Source organism: Canis aureus, chromosome X (genome assembly GCF_053574225.1).
Source record: "Canis aureus isolate CA01 chromosome X, VMU_Caureus_v.1.0, whole genome shotgun sequence".
Classification (NCBI taxonomy): Eukaryota; Metazoa; Chordata; class Mammalia; order Carnivora; family Canidae; genus Canis; species Canis aureus.
The window spans coordinates 38,999,609-39,012,339 of record NC_135649.1 but is presented as its reverse complement, the minus strand read 5'-3'; the positions used below and the strand labels follow the sequence as shown (position 1 = coordinate 39,012,339).

Here is a 12,731-nt window from a genome sequence, read left to right as displayed (position 1 = left end):
AGTAAAAGATGAAGACTCGAGTAAGAAAATGGGTTAAAAAATGAACAGTTGATTCCCAGAGGAATAAAATACATTGCTTATAATATGAAAGGGTGTGAAATCCCACTTTCAATAAAAATTCAAATGTAAAACAATAATGAGATAGCATATTTAGCTGTCAGATTGACAAAGATTTCCCAAAACCATTGACTTTTTTTTGCAATTTATGATTCCAAGGATGTGAGAGAACAGGCTTTCTCACACACTGTTGGTAGGAAGGCAATTTGGCAAGAGCTGTTGAAATTTTTTTTTTAAATTTTTTTATGTATTTATGATAGTCAGAGAGAGAAAGAGAGAGAGGCAGAGACATAGGCAGAGGAAGAAGCAGGCTCCATGCACCGGGAGCCCGATGTGGGATTCGATTCCGGGTCTCCAGGATCGCGCCCTGGGCCAAAGGCAGGCGCCAAACCGCTGCGCCACCCAGGGTTCCCCGAGCTGTTGAAATTAAATAATGCACATTCCCCGTGATTCCATAATCTCATTCCTAAGAATTTACCTTACACATATAATCGCACAGGTGTTCAAAGACACACACACACACACACACACATACACACACACACACACAGATATTCGGCACAGCATTGTTTAGAAAAGCAAAATCCAAAAACTTAAAAATCCTTGACACAAAGTGTTCATTAATAGAGGACTGGTTAAATAAATATGGCACATTTGTATGATATAATATTGTCATTAAAAAGAATATTGTAGGCATAAGTATATTCACAGGGAAAGATGTCCATAATGTATTTTAAATGAAAAATAAACAAGTTGCAGAACATTTGTGAAAAGAAGTCTGTGTATGTGTGTTTGTGTGTATATGTTTCTGTTTGAATATGCATAGAAAATACCTAAGAGGACACACCTATATTGTTCATAATGATGACTTCCAGGGAGTGGGTTTTGAGACTAATACCATGTATTATTTTTATAGCAAAAACTTTAAAATAAACATGGTTGTGGAGAAGGGTGGTGGCTATCTGGGTTCCTGATACTTGAATAACCTCAGTTTGAGAATTAAGAAATAACGGGGTGGGAGGGGGAGAAAACTGCTTGAGTAAATGTGACACATCTTCATTTTGGTTGGGTAGACAAAGCCCAAACTGTTCTAAATTCTGGCTATTTCAGTAGGTATTGAAGTCTTCACTGTATAGGCCCATCAGAAGGTGGAGAGATACTATCTGGCTATTAGATGATGAGGGGATAGATTGGAGGATCTCTAGAGGTCATTTTTAGCTCAAAAATTCTATCCACAATTCCTTATATGAATAATGGAGCTGGTGGTGGCCACAAACATCAAATCACTCCAAGTTGTCTTTGAAGACCAGAGGGAAATTTAAAAATTCCACTCTCCAGCTTCAGAAGGGTTCTCCATGGGTCATCATCCCCCTTTTCTGGAGGAAGAGGTAAAGGTGGTAGATGCACAGGAGATTTGCAATTGGGACCATGTTCCTTTCCATTCTCTGATTTGTATTTCTTTGGAAAGTTCTTTCAGTGCCTTTTTCTCTTCTGGCTCACCCCCCGCCCCCGGTTTTAAACTAATGAACAAGCAATAACAATCCACTGATAGCATGGTGAGACAGGAAACTTTGCCTCATTCAAGATCCTGGTAGTCATATGCTGATTACCTTCCCTCTAGAGGACCTCCAAAGGCTTCTGTACTTTTTAGGATAGAAAAGAGATACCAAATTAGGGTTATTTAATTCTGCCAGTAGCAACCAAGTGTGCCCTGAATCCACAATGTCCCTCAGTAAGGTAGCTGTCCTTCTGACTCTGGAGAGTCCTTCTACTCCTGGTAGAAGAAACCACTTCCCTTATACTGTCTTATCTGTTGGACTCACTATCCCCCTAAACTTAGGGCTGGATTTATCAGTGACAATTCAGCCTGAATTCCCAGCCCTCTTTCTTCAAACTGTCAACCCTGCACCAGTATTTTGAACTTTATTCTACAGTAAGTAAGGAGCAACCCTGACCATTTGAGTAACATTATCAGACACCTATGATCCCACAAACACAGTACTTTCTTATCTCTAACAGCACTTATATTTTGACTAATTGTTTATATGTTTGCTTCCTTACCTCAGTTAAGTTCTTTAAAGGGACTTGGTAACTAACTTGGTGTAGAGGGGGTGAAGGATAGGATGAAGATGAAGACCACTGCAAGGTTTCAATTCTAGAACACTGGAAGGATATCTGGAGGGATGAAGGTGCCATGACCTGGGAAAGGATACCCCCGATGAGGAGGAGGATATGGAGGGCAAAGCGAGGCTAGCACAGGCAAGAACATAGACTCTGCAGACAGATTGCCTAGGTTTAAATTCCAGTTAGTCTACACACCAGCTGTATAATCTTTGGAAAGTTATTTAACCTCTTTGTACCCTAATGCCTCCATATGTAGGAATGAGTAGTAGTAGTATCCCACATTACAGGATGGTTGTAAGTATCAAACAAATTAATGTAGATTATGTACTTAGAATGGTGCCTGGCACATAATAAATGCAAATTAGTGTTTACTATTTTTATTATTAGACATTGTGAATTGAAAAGGTCTGGGGTACATCTAGGTGGGTAAATCTAGCTGAAATTGAGAAAGAAATTACGGATCTCTTGATAGATACTGAGCTACAGAGGGAGAAGAGATAGAGCTCTGGGCAGCACCAGTATTGAAGGGGAAAAAAGACAAGGACTCTGAAGAAGAGACTAAAAGGCAGTGGTCAGAAAAAGAAGAAGCACCAGGTAGACATGATATCATGGAAGCCATGGCTTCCTTGAGCCATGATATCAAGGAAGCCATGATATCATGGAAGCCATGGAAGCCAAGCCATGTCCAAGAGAGTTGCCAACCAATGAGATTAAAGTGATACACCAACATTGGAACAGTGTGTATGGCGAGGGATTGGAAGAGAGGAGGGTGGGAATGTCATCTGGGGAGTAGATAGATGAAAGGGGAAAGAGTTAAAGATCAATATGGCCAGCTCCTCACAAATACTTGCTGAGGAGTAGCACTGTTCAACCAGTCCCCTGGGTTATCAGTGGATCCAGCTTTTTTCTTTCACCCCACTTCAGTCTTCTCTGCCCCAACTTCCAGTCAGAGGACAAGTAACCACCAGCTGGGATGTGATGGCTATTCATCAAGGTTCCAGCTTAGGAGTGGCTCAGCCAATGACCATAGACTAATTCCCCTTTACAACTAGGATCAGAGAAAAAAGAAGGAGGGCAGATAGATGAGCACAGGAACCTAACAATTGATGTTTATGATAAGAATCAGGGTGCACCTGACCCAGGGCTCTGACTCTGGGTGTGGCATCTGGAACCTTCCATCATAAGGCTAATCTTATGAAGGTAACAGAGTCCCAAGCATTGTTTTCATCACCAACCTTTCATTCCACCAGCCACTCTGACTGGGCCACCATCATTCTCACTCCCCTCAACATTGCTCATTTGCTTCCCTCTGACCCGTGTGCCATCCTCTTCTCTCTTCCTTTCCAGCTCAAAGCCTATATTTAAAAATGTCCCTCACCTTGAAACCTCTGTATCTACTTGTGTCTGGAGTGTCTTCCTATATTGTCCACATCACACATTTTGGACGACGGAGCATACATTTGCTTGCACTGCTCTATTTCTGTCCTATGGTTTTTGCTGGCATATGAAAAGGAACAGTACCAGGGAGTGTTTAGTGCACTGGGATAGGACAGCTGGGAAGGGAAATGGAAGGAGAGCTCTGGGTTTTGCACCAGTATTTCACACTTGAACTGAATTTGCAACAAGAACTATAAGCTGAAAAAAACAATCGCAATGATGAGCCTGGGGTGAAAAGGAGACAGAAAATGGCTGTCTTTTAGACAATCAAACATGTGAGGTGAAGGAAGAGAGGATGATATCACAGGCAGATAAGATATACCTGCCCTGGGATAGGAGAATAGGAAACTTCCTAGCTGGACATGTGTATGTCGGTTAGGGCTATATACAACAATAAGCATGAAGCTCTAGAAAGGCAGCCCTGAGATGCTGTAACCCTGAAGGGAGGGAGGGAGAGAGCATGGCTAAAAACTCACATGTGTTTTTATTTAGTGATTGGCTTTTTATATTACTGCCTGGTTTCTTCTTTGTGAGGTATTATGCAGCCAGCTCCCTTGGTCTTCCTGAAACCAAGTTTAAGTAATTATGATTTTTTTCCTTTCTGAGAGATGAATATCACTGTTTTAAATCTTTTGTGTCCCTTGGAACATAGACGGCCATGCTCACTAAGAGGGGCGGGGACTGGAAGGACAGCATATGCATGCTTGTTCTCTGCACAATACTATAAATTTCTTGAGAGCACTCACTGTATCTTTCAATTTTATTGTGAGACATATAATTAGCAGTCAAAAATACTTAGACAATTGAATAGAACTGAAGAGAATTAATCATTTGCTGAAACTCTATCATCAATGAGTTGTTCCAGAGAGACACTACTTGGAGCTGCTTTGTTTATTTTCAGCTTCATTGTAATGGTTACCACTTCTGATGGGCCCTCAGAGGCAGAGTGGAGTAGCAGAAAGAGTGGCTTGAGAGACAGGAAGCATTTTTGCCAGTTCAGATTCAGCTGAGTGACCTTGGACATGTTGCTTCAGACCAAATGATCTATAAACTCTACAATTCTCTATGAGTGCAGTAGGCCGTGTCCACTGAAAGTCAGCAGAGATACAGGAGAGAAAGTAACTCAGTGTTTCAGTTTGGCCACCAGGATATGATACAGCTTTTCTGGCCTTATCCTCCCAAGAAGGTTTATTATCTCGAGTTGATTGGCACAACCCATTTATTTTTTGGTCTAGAACTTTGATTTTGGAATGAAAATCAGAGAATTAAAGCTGTTACTCAGTTTATGAAAAGGCAAATACTTACTGTTAGATTGGGTAATTCTGGTAACAAAGAGTTTATAATGTTAATACTATTTTGTATTAATGCTAAGAATATAGGTATCATATATTGAATGTTACGTACTACAAATTATGCCAAATATCCAGAAATAATTCTCATTTAAATCTTGCAACCATCTAGGACATGGGTAGTATCATTATCCCCATTATACAGATGAGGAAACTGATGCTCAATTACAGTAAACAACTTTGTCAAGGTCACTCTGCCGGACCTCTCAGCTACTATGTGCTGGGGGGTGCTTAACACATTTTTGAAAAAAATGGATACATGATATTAGCCAGCAGGCAATATCAGCATGGCTTCAAACTAGTAGGAGTAGGGGTTTTATTAGCTACCACTTCTGAGTATTGGCTATGTGTCAGGCACTGTTCTAAGTAATGTACATGCATTATTCCATTTAATTCTTACTTTACTTCTCTGAAGTAGACTCCATTGTTGTTCCCATTTACAGACGAAGAAACTGAAGTTTGAAGAGATTAAGTGATATGCGCAAGGAAACACATCTAATAAGTGGCTGACTGCAAAGCCTATACTTTCTACCATTTCAGGTTGTCTATGAATAGCAGGGGGACTTTGGCCATTCTCCCCATTACTTTCCGCTCTCATATTTTGAGTAGTTGAGACTTAGAGGTTAGACTCCTTAATTTTCCTCTCTGTGTCACCTTTGCCCAGGCCCTCACCATTCCCCTCCACACTGTGCAATCTCTCCTTGAGACCACGAGTCAGATAGAAGGGAGTAAATGGAATGTCTTGTTGCTGATTTTCTACAATCTTAACACAAACACTTATCAGTGTTGTTGAAACTTAATCTCACTAGCTCATCTGTGAGACCAATTTTAATTTGGAGCCATCTGCCACAGACAAATGAGTAATTATGGCAGAGCCCAGAGGGGTGGGCCTTGGGGAGAAGGTTGGCTTAGCCTCTTTCCGCCTGCATGCATTGACGCAAGTGACCAAGAAAGAAAATTCTTTGGGTGGGCTGTTGATGCTGAGACCAGCAGCTGTACCTCCCTGTTGCTTAAGTCCTTAAGGACACCAGTGAACAAGAAAGGATGACTTTGAGGTTATACAGCTTGCTTAACAGCAGAAGGGAGAGTCATCTCCCTGTCATCAAGGCCAAGCAGAAGGAGGTAATCTGTGAACTGGGCCAGCTTGCTAACCAGCCTCTCTCTCTCTCATTATACTAGTGGTTCCTTATGATGAGTGCCACTTGCCAGCTGGTCTCTCCACATTATATGACAAGTGAAGTCAAATTGATGGAATGAAGCTGAGAACAATAGTAATTGACCTCTGCCTAACATTTAAATTATTTTCAAAAGCCTTTAATGTATCTTTATCTTATTTCTTCCTAATGACAAGCCCTGAAATTAGCAGGTACCGTTAGATTCATTTTATATACGAGGAAACTGAGCCTTAGGGTGATTCTGTAACTGGACATGTGTAAAAGACCTCATACCTTGCCTAGGGTCACCCTGTTAGCTATAAGCTGGGTAGCACCTCAAACTCTGAATTCTAGTCTGTCATTTTGTCTTTGAGATGAGTGGTTTTCCAGCTATGCCTGATCCTCAGGGGCCAAGGAGGTATAGGAGTGTATGTGTGTGAACAAGTGGGAGCTTCAGGCCCTGATCTACACATAAACTAGGGCAGCTCTGTGTGGGTCTGTTTGACATCTGGGCAGGATTTTGTTTAATGAAAGGCTCTGCTTCTGAAAATGTTTGAAAACCACTTGCCTGACTGGTATTTCTCATGGAGAGTAGAATGGGTTACAAGGTGTCCCCTCAAAAGATGTGTTCAAATCTTAACCTCCAGGACCTGTGAGTATGACCTTATTTAGAAAAAGGGTCTTTGCAGATGTCAAGTGAAAATGAGATCATCCTACATTAGGGTGGGCCCTAAATCAATGGCTGGTGTCTTTTTATAAGATTTTATTTATTTATTCATGAGAGACACACACAGAGAGAGAGAGAGGCAGAGACACAGGCAGAGGGAGAAGCAGGCTCCATTCAGGGAGCCCGACGTGGGACTCGATCCCGGGTCTCCAAGGATCACACCCTGGGCTGCAGGCAGCGCCAAACCGCTGCACCACTGGGGCTGCCCAATGGCTGGTGTCTTATAAGAAAAATAAGATGGAGATCAGGACCTAGAGACACAGGGAAAAGACACAGAAGAGAACTCTGTGTGATGATGGAGGCAGAGACTAATGCAGCTATAGGCCAAGGCATGGAACAGATTCTCTCTTCGGGCCTCCAGAAGGAAACAACCCTGATGGTATCTTCATTTCAGACTTGTGACCTCCTGAATTATGAGACAATGCATTTATTTTAAGCCTCCCAGTTTGTGGGAATTTGTTATGGCAGCCTTAGGAAACAAATACAGAGAGGGTCATAGACCTCTTACTGAGAAATGGGTGAGAGTGGGCTTATTAAAATGCTGGTTCCAGGCCCAAACCCCAATATTCTGACTCTGTAGGGGCTCAGCCATCTGTATTTTGACAAGTTCTCCATATGCACAACAATTAATTTTTGAGCTGGTTTTGACCAGAAACATGGATATGAGACTCTGCTGTGGATTGTAGCTGGTTTGGCTCCTCTAACTGATGACACTCCTCTAGTGGCTCCCCGAGTCAGTGGGCCAAAGGGGAAGGCTTAATATACAAGAAATAGGCTGGCATTAAACCTTCTTTAGTACAAAACTTTTGAATTCTGAGAATTATTTAAGAGTGTTTACTCCCAAGGAATCACAAAATCTGCCACTACGCAAATAGGCTGTAGTAGTCAGGGAGTGGATGCTGCCAAGAGGGTCTGATTTCTGGAGCAGCAAGAAGACTTCAGAACAACACACACACAAGAAGACAAAAGACTAACACCACACACCCACACACACACACACACACACACACACACTCATGCATGTACAGTCTTATACCTGTCTGGTGTAGAAAATTCTGATAAAGCATCAACATTTTTACTTTAAGATTTGGTCTCTATTAAAGACACAGGTTGCCAAGTGAGTGTTGATACTTGAAGCCAGTGTTAGCCATTTATGCCTGGCCTCTGATCTTTATCTGAGAGCACTTTTGATAAGCTAGAAGAGGGAAAAGAGCATGATGAGCTGAGCAAAAGGGTTCTTTTTGCCATCCTGAGGCCAAACTCTGCCTAGTAAAGCCAAAAAGGGCACTAGTTTATCCACCCAAGACTGATGGAGGTTAGCTGTGCCCAGTCCCTTGGAGAGATGGAGGAGGGCTGGTGAAAAAGCCCAGTGTTTGGATTCTGTGTGTGGGAGGGGCACCTTCCTGAGAGTAGCCTACCAAGCTGGACCTGTGGTCCTTCAGAAGGCCTGTGTTTGCTCACATCCCTGATTGCTCCCAGGTAAACAAATCCTGTTTCTATCTCCCAGAAAGGCAGAGCTCCAGCACTGTGGCAGGCTGTTGTTATAGTTACTGACATATGACTTATCACAGCAATTGTCAGAGCAATGGGAGAAAATAAAACTTAGCAGAGGCTGGTGGTGGGGGTTGGTAGAGAGAGCAGAGTGGGAAGAGAAAGCTTTTGGAGAAGACTTGGGGATGGGGCTGCTGGTTTTGTGCATTTGTACATATGCTGTGATATTGGAGTATGGACAAAGGAGGTCTTACGTTGGCAGTGTGTCTGAAAGAATCTTGGGAAAAGACAGCCTGTCCCAAACAGTTTTACCCCTGTTCCATATGTCTGACATTTCACCGTTCATTAGTGATTCATTCCTGTGAGTTAAGCACTGCTTTTCCCCAGGGGAGGTCATGCCTTAGATTTTATTTCAGAGTAAGTTTTTCTGGTGCCTTTCTTCCTCAGGGTTTGCCAGAGTACTGGGAAATATGAGGGAGATGGGGGCCATCAAATGAGGACACAACCTATGTTCAAAACTTAGATAGGGTTGGTATTGCTAGCCTCCTCTTTGGAAACTTCCCTGTAGTCTCCTCTCTTTCACAACAGTTAGGAAGTTAAATGGGGTTGAATATTAAAGTCCAGGATGTCTTATTCAATCAGCTAGCCATGTACTTTTCTGAGGGATACATGTAACTCCTTATTCATCAGCAAATATTTATATATCGTCCATTATATACTAGGCACTGGGTTAGGTAGTATTGGGGGAGAACCTGGAAACAGTTGGGCATTAGACTATGTCCAACATTTAAGAAACAATCTAGTTACAGAGACCAAACATCTACTCAAGTAAGATTGACTAATAGTACATAGTAGCATGGGATTGGTGTCAACGGAAGGATAGAGCTAAAGGCTACACAGTCTCAGAGGTGAGCAAGGTCATCATAGAGCAGGTTATCTGGGTAACCCTCAGTTCAGAGTAACACAGTAAATCACTCATCACTCAGGCCTTTAGCAGGGCTGTGAGGAAACAGGGCACAGAACAAATCAGTTTTTATGGGAATCGTGATACGGTCTGGGTAGGGAACATGTTCATACCTCTCTGCTTTGCTATTTATTCAAATTCTGGCCTGTCCTTTCCAGAGAGCTCTCCGTCCTTCACTGATCTACCCTGTCTCAGAACTCCTGTGAGGGGATTCCCAAGATTTAGCAGTATAGCCAAATGGTTAGGCAGGGAGGTTTAGGAGTTAGATTCCTTGGGTTTGGATCCCACCCCTGACACTGTGATCTTGGACAACTGATTTGACTGTGACTTGATTTTCCTCATTGGTAGAATGGGGGCAGTCATAATAGTGTCTACCTGACAGAGTCGCTGGGGGGATTAAGTGAACTCAGTGGTATAAGCTGCTTAACACAGTGCTGGCTGCATACTACTTGTTTATAAAATAAGTATTTATTGAGTGATATTACAGCAACTTTCCTAGTGTAGACATACAGCTGTGCTCTATTAGGTGCTGATGGAAAATGGGGGCATTCAGGCCCTTTACTCAGTGAATTTTTTATCTACTGTCTTTCTGCTCTGTCAATTCCAATGTTTGGTCTGTGTGTTATCACTTAGCTTACCTCCATTCCTTTTTGTTTAACTGGGTAGGCAAGTAGAAAAGTTATGAATTCCTTTTTAACCTAGCTTTGGTTGTATCCTATAAGGCTTGATGTCAAGTGCTTTCTTATCTAAGTACTTGGCGATTTGGGGTTTGATTCGTACTATTTTTGTTTTTTAATGTATTGTGGTGTTCCATGTTTGATGACTCTGTATTTCTTTTGTCCCTACTCTATGTTCCTACTATGCTCCAAAGAAAGCGAGACCGTTAAGAAACCTGCCCGAGATACCTAGGAATAAACCTAACCAAAGAAGTAAAGGATCTATACCCTAAAAACTATAGAACTCTTCTGAAAGAAATTGAGGAAGACACAAAGAGATGGAAAAATATTCCATGCTCATGGATTGGCAGAATTAATATTGTGAAAATGTCAATGTTACCCAGGGCAATATACACGTTTAACGCAATCCCTGTCAAAATACCATGGACTTTCTTCAGAGAGTTAAAACAAATTATTTTAAGATTTGTGTGGAATCAGAAAAGACCCCGAATAGCCAGGGGAATTTTAAAAAAGAAAACCATATCTGGGGGCATCACAGTGCCAGATTTCAGGTTGTACTACAAAGCTGTGGTCATCAAGACAGTGTGGTACTGGCACAAAAACAGACACATAGATCAATGGAACAGAAGAGAACCCAGAAGTGGACCCTCAACTTTATGGTCAACCAATATTCGATAAAAGAGGAAAGACTATCCACTGGAAGAAAGACAGCCTCTTCAATAAATGGTACTGGGAAAATTGGACATCCACATGCAGAAGAATGAGACTAGACCACTCCCTTGCACCATACACAAAGATAAACTCAAAATGGATGAAAGATCTAAATGTGAGACAAGATTCCATCAAAATCCTAGAGGAGAACACAGACAACACCCTTTTTGAACTCGGCCACAGTAACTTCTTGCAAGATACATCCACGAAGGCAAAAGAAACAAAAGCAAAAATGATTGGGACTTCATCAAGATAAGAAGCTTTTGCACAGCAAAGGATACAGTCAACAAAACTAAAAGACAACCTACAGAATGGGAGAAGATATTTATTTGCAAATGATGTATCAGATAAAGGACTAGTTTCCAAGATCTATAAAGAACTTCTTAAACTCAACACCAAAGAAACAAACAATCCAATCATGAAATGGGCAAAAGACATGAAGAGAAATCTCACAGAGGAAGACATAGACAAGGCCAACAAGCACATGAGAAAATGCTCTGCATCACTTGCCATCAGGGAAATACAAATCAAAACCACAATGAGATACCACCTCACACCAGTGAGAATGGGGAAAATTAACAAGGCAGGAAATCACAAATGTTGGAGAGGATGCGGAGAAAAGGGAACCCTCTTACACTGTTGGTGGGAATGTGAACTGGTGCAGCCACTCTGGAAAACTGTGTGGAGGTTCCTCAAAGTGTTAAAAATAGACCTGCCCTACGACCCAGCAATTGCACTGCTGGGGATTTACCCCAAAGATGCAGATGCAATGAAAGGCCGGGACACCTGCACCCCGATGTTTCTAGCAGCAATGTCCACAATAGCCAAACTGTGGAAGGAGCCTCGGTGTCCATCGAAAGATGAATGGATAAAGAAGATGTGGTTTATACAATGGAATATTACTCAGCTATTAGATATGACAAATACCCACCATTTGCTTCAACGTGGATGGAACTGGAGGGTATTATGCTGAGTGAAATAAGTCAATCAGAGAAGGACAAACATATGTTCTCATTTATTTGGGGAATATAAATAATAGTGAAAGGGAATAGAAGGGAAGGGAGAAGAAATGGATAAGAAATATCAGAAAGGGAGACAGAACATAAAGACTCCTAACTCTGGATAACGAACTAGGGGTGGTGGAAGGGGAGGAGGGCAGAGGGTGGGGATAAATGGGTGACGGGCACTGAGGGGGTCATTTGACGGAATGAGCACTGGGTGTTATTCTGTATGTTGGCAAATTGAACACAAATAAAGAATAAATTTATTATTAAAAAACAATAAATACTAGAACTTATTAAAAAAAAAAAGAAACCTGCTTGACTCAAGGGGCTTAGGAGAAACCTGTGGGAGACAGGACCAGAAAAGAAGGGTACTGAGTGCTGGGCTTCATGTGCTGGTTTTGCTTGTAATGAGACCTTGTAGTCACTGAAAACATGAGAGGAATGACAGGATTGTTATGCTGTATTGGGGAGAATAAGACAGCATCATTGCTCAAGATGGCTTGTGAAAAAGAAAGGGTTCTATAAGCAGGGAATCCAGTTAGAAGATTTTCATGTTAGTGTAGGATAGTGGTTCTCAAACCTGAATGTTCATCATAGTCCCAGGGGGGCTGGTCAACACACAGTTTTTTGGGCCTCCACCCCAGAGTTTCTCATTCCCTCAGTTTGCGGTGGGGCCTGAGAATTTGCGTTTGCATTTCTATCAAGTTTCCCTGGTGGTGCTATCTAATGGTGCTGGTCCAGGAACCACACTTTGAGAATCACTCATCTAGGAGAGAGATGATGAGGAGCACAGTGGTGGGAGGAAAGAAAATATGTAAGTGAGATTGGGGAAGAAGAAACCATAGAGCTTGGAGATTGGACACAGATGCAAGGAAAAGGAAAGACTCAAATATGATTCCAGAGTATTAAATCTAAGTGCCTCAGAGGGTAGGAGGGTCACAGAGGCAAAACCCCAACTATTTAGGGCTGGAATGCAGTTGCATCACAGGCATTGAGAAAATACATGAGGCCCTGTGTCCTCTGCATCTATGCCATG

The 12,731-nt window shown here is 42.0% G+C and overlaps 2 protein-coding genes across 2 annotated transcripts in view; one reads left to right on the top strand and one right to left on the bottom strand.

Annotated features, from left to right (window-relative positions):
• Positions 1-11,810, top strand: part of TRPC5OS (TRPC5 opposite strand) — a 73,366-nt gene extending 61,556 nt beyond the window's left edge. Inside the window, exon 5 of the transcript XR_013375145.1 lies at positions 10,175-11,810. The gene's annotated coding sequence lies outside the window, so the exon portion shown is untranslated. The remainder of the gene's footprint in view (positions 1-10,174) is intronic.
• TRPC5 (transient receptor potential cation channel subfamily C member 5) overlaps positions 1-12,731 on the bottom strand; it is a 173,320-nt gene that overhangs the window by 143,487 nt on the left and 17,102 nt on the right. The window lies entirely within an intron of this gene.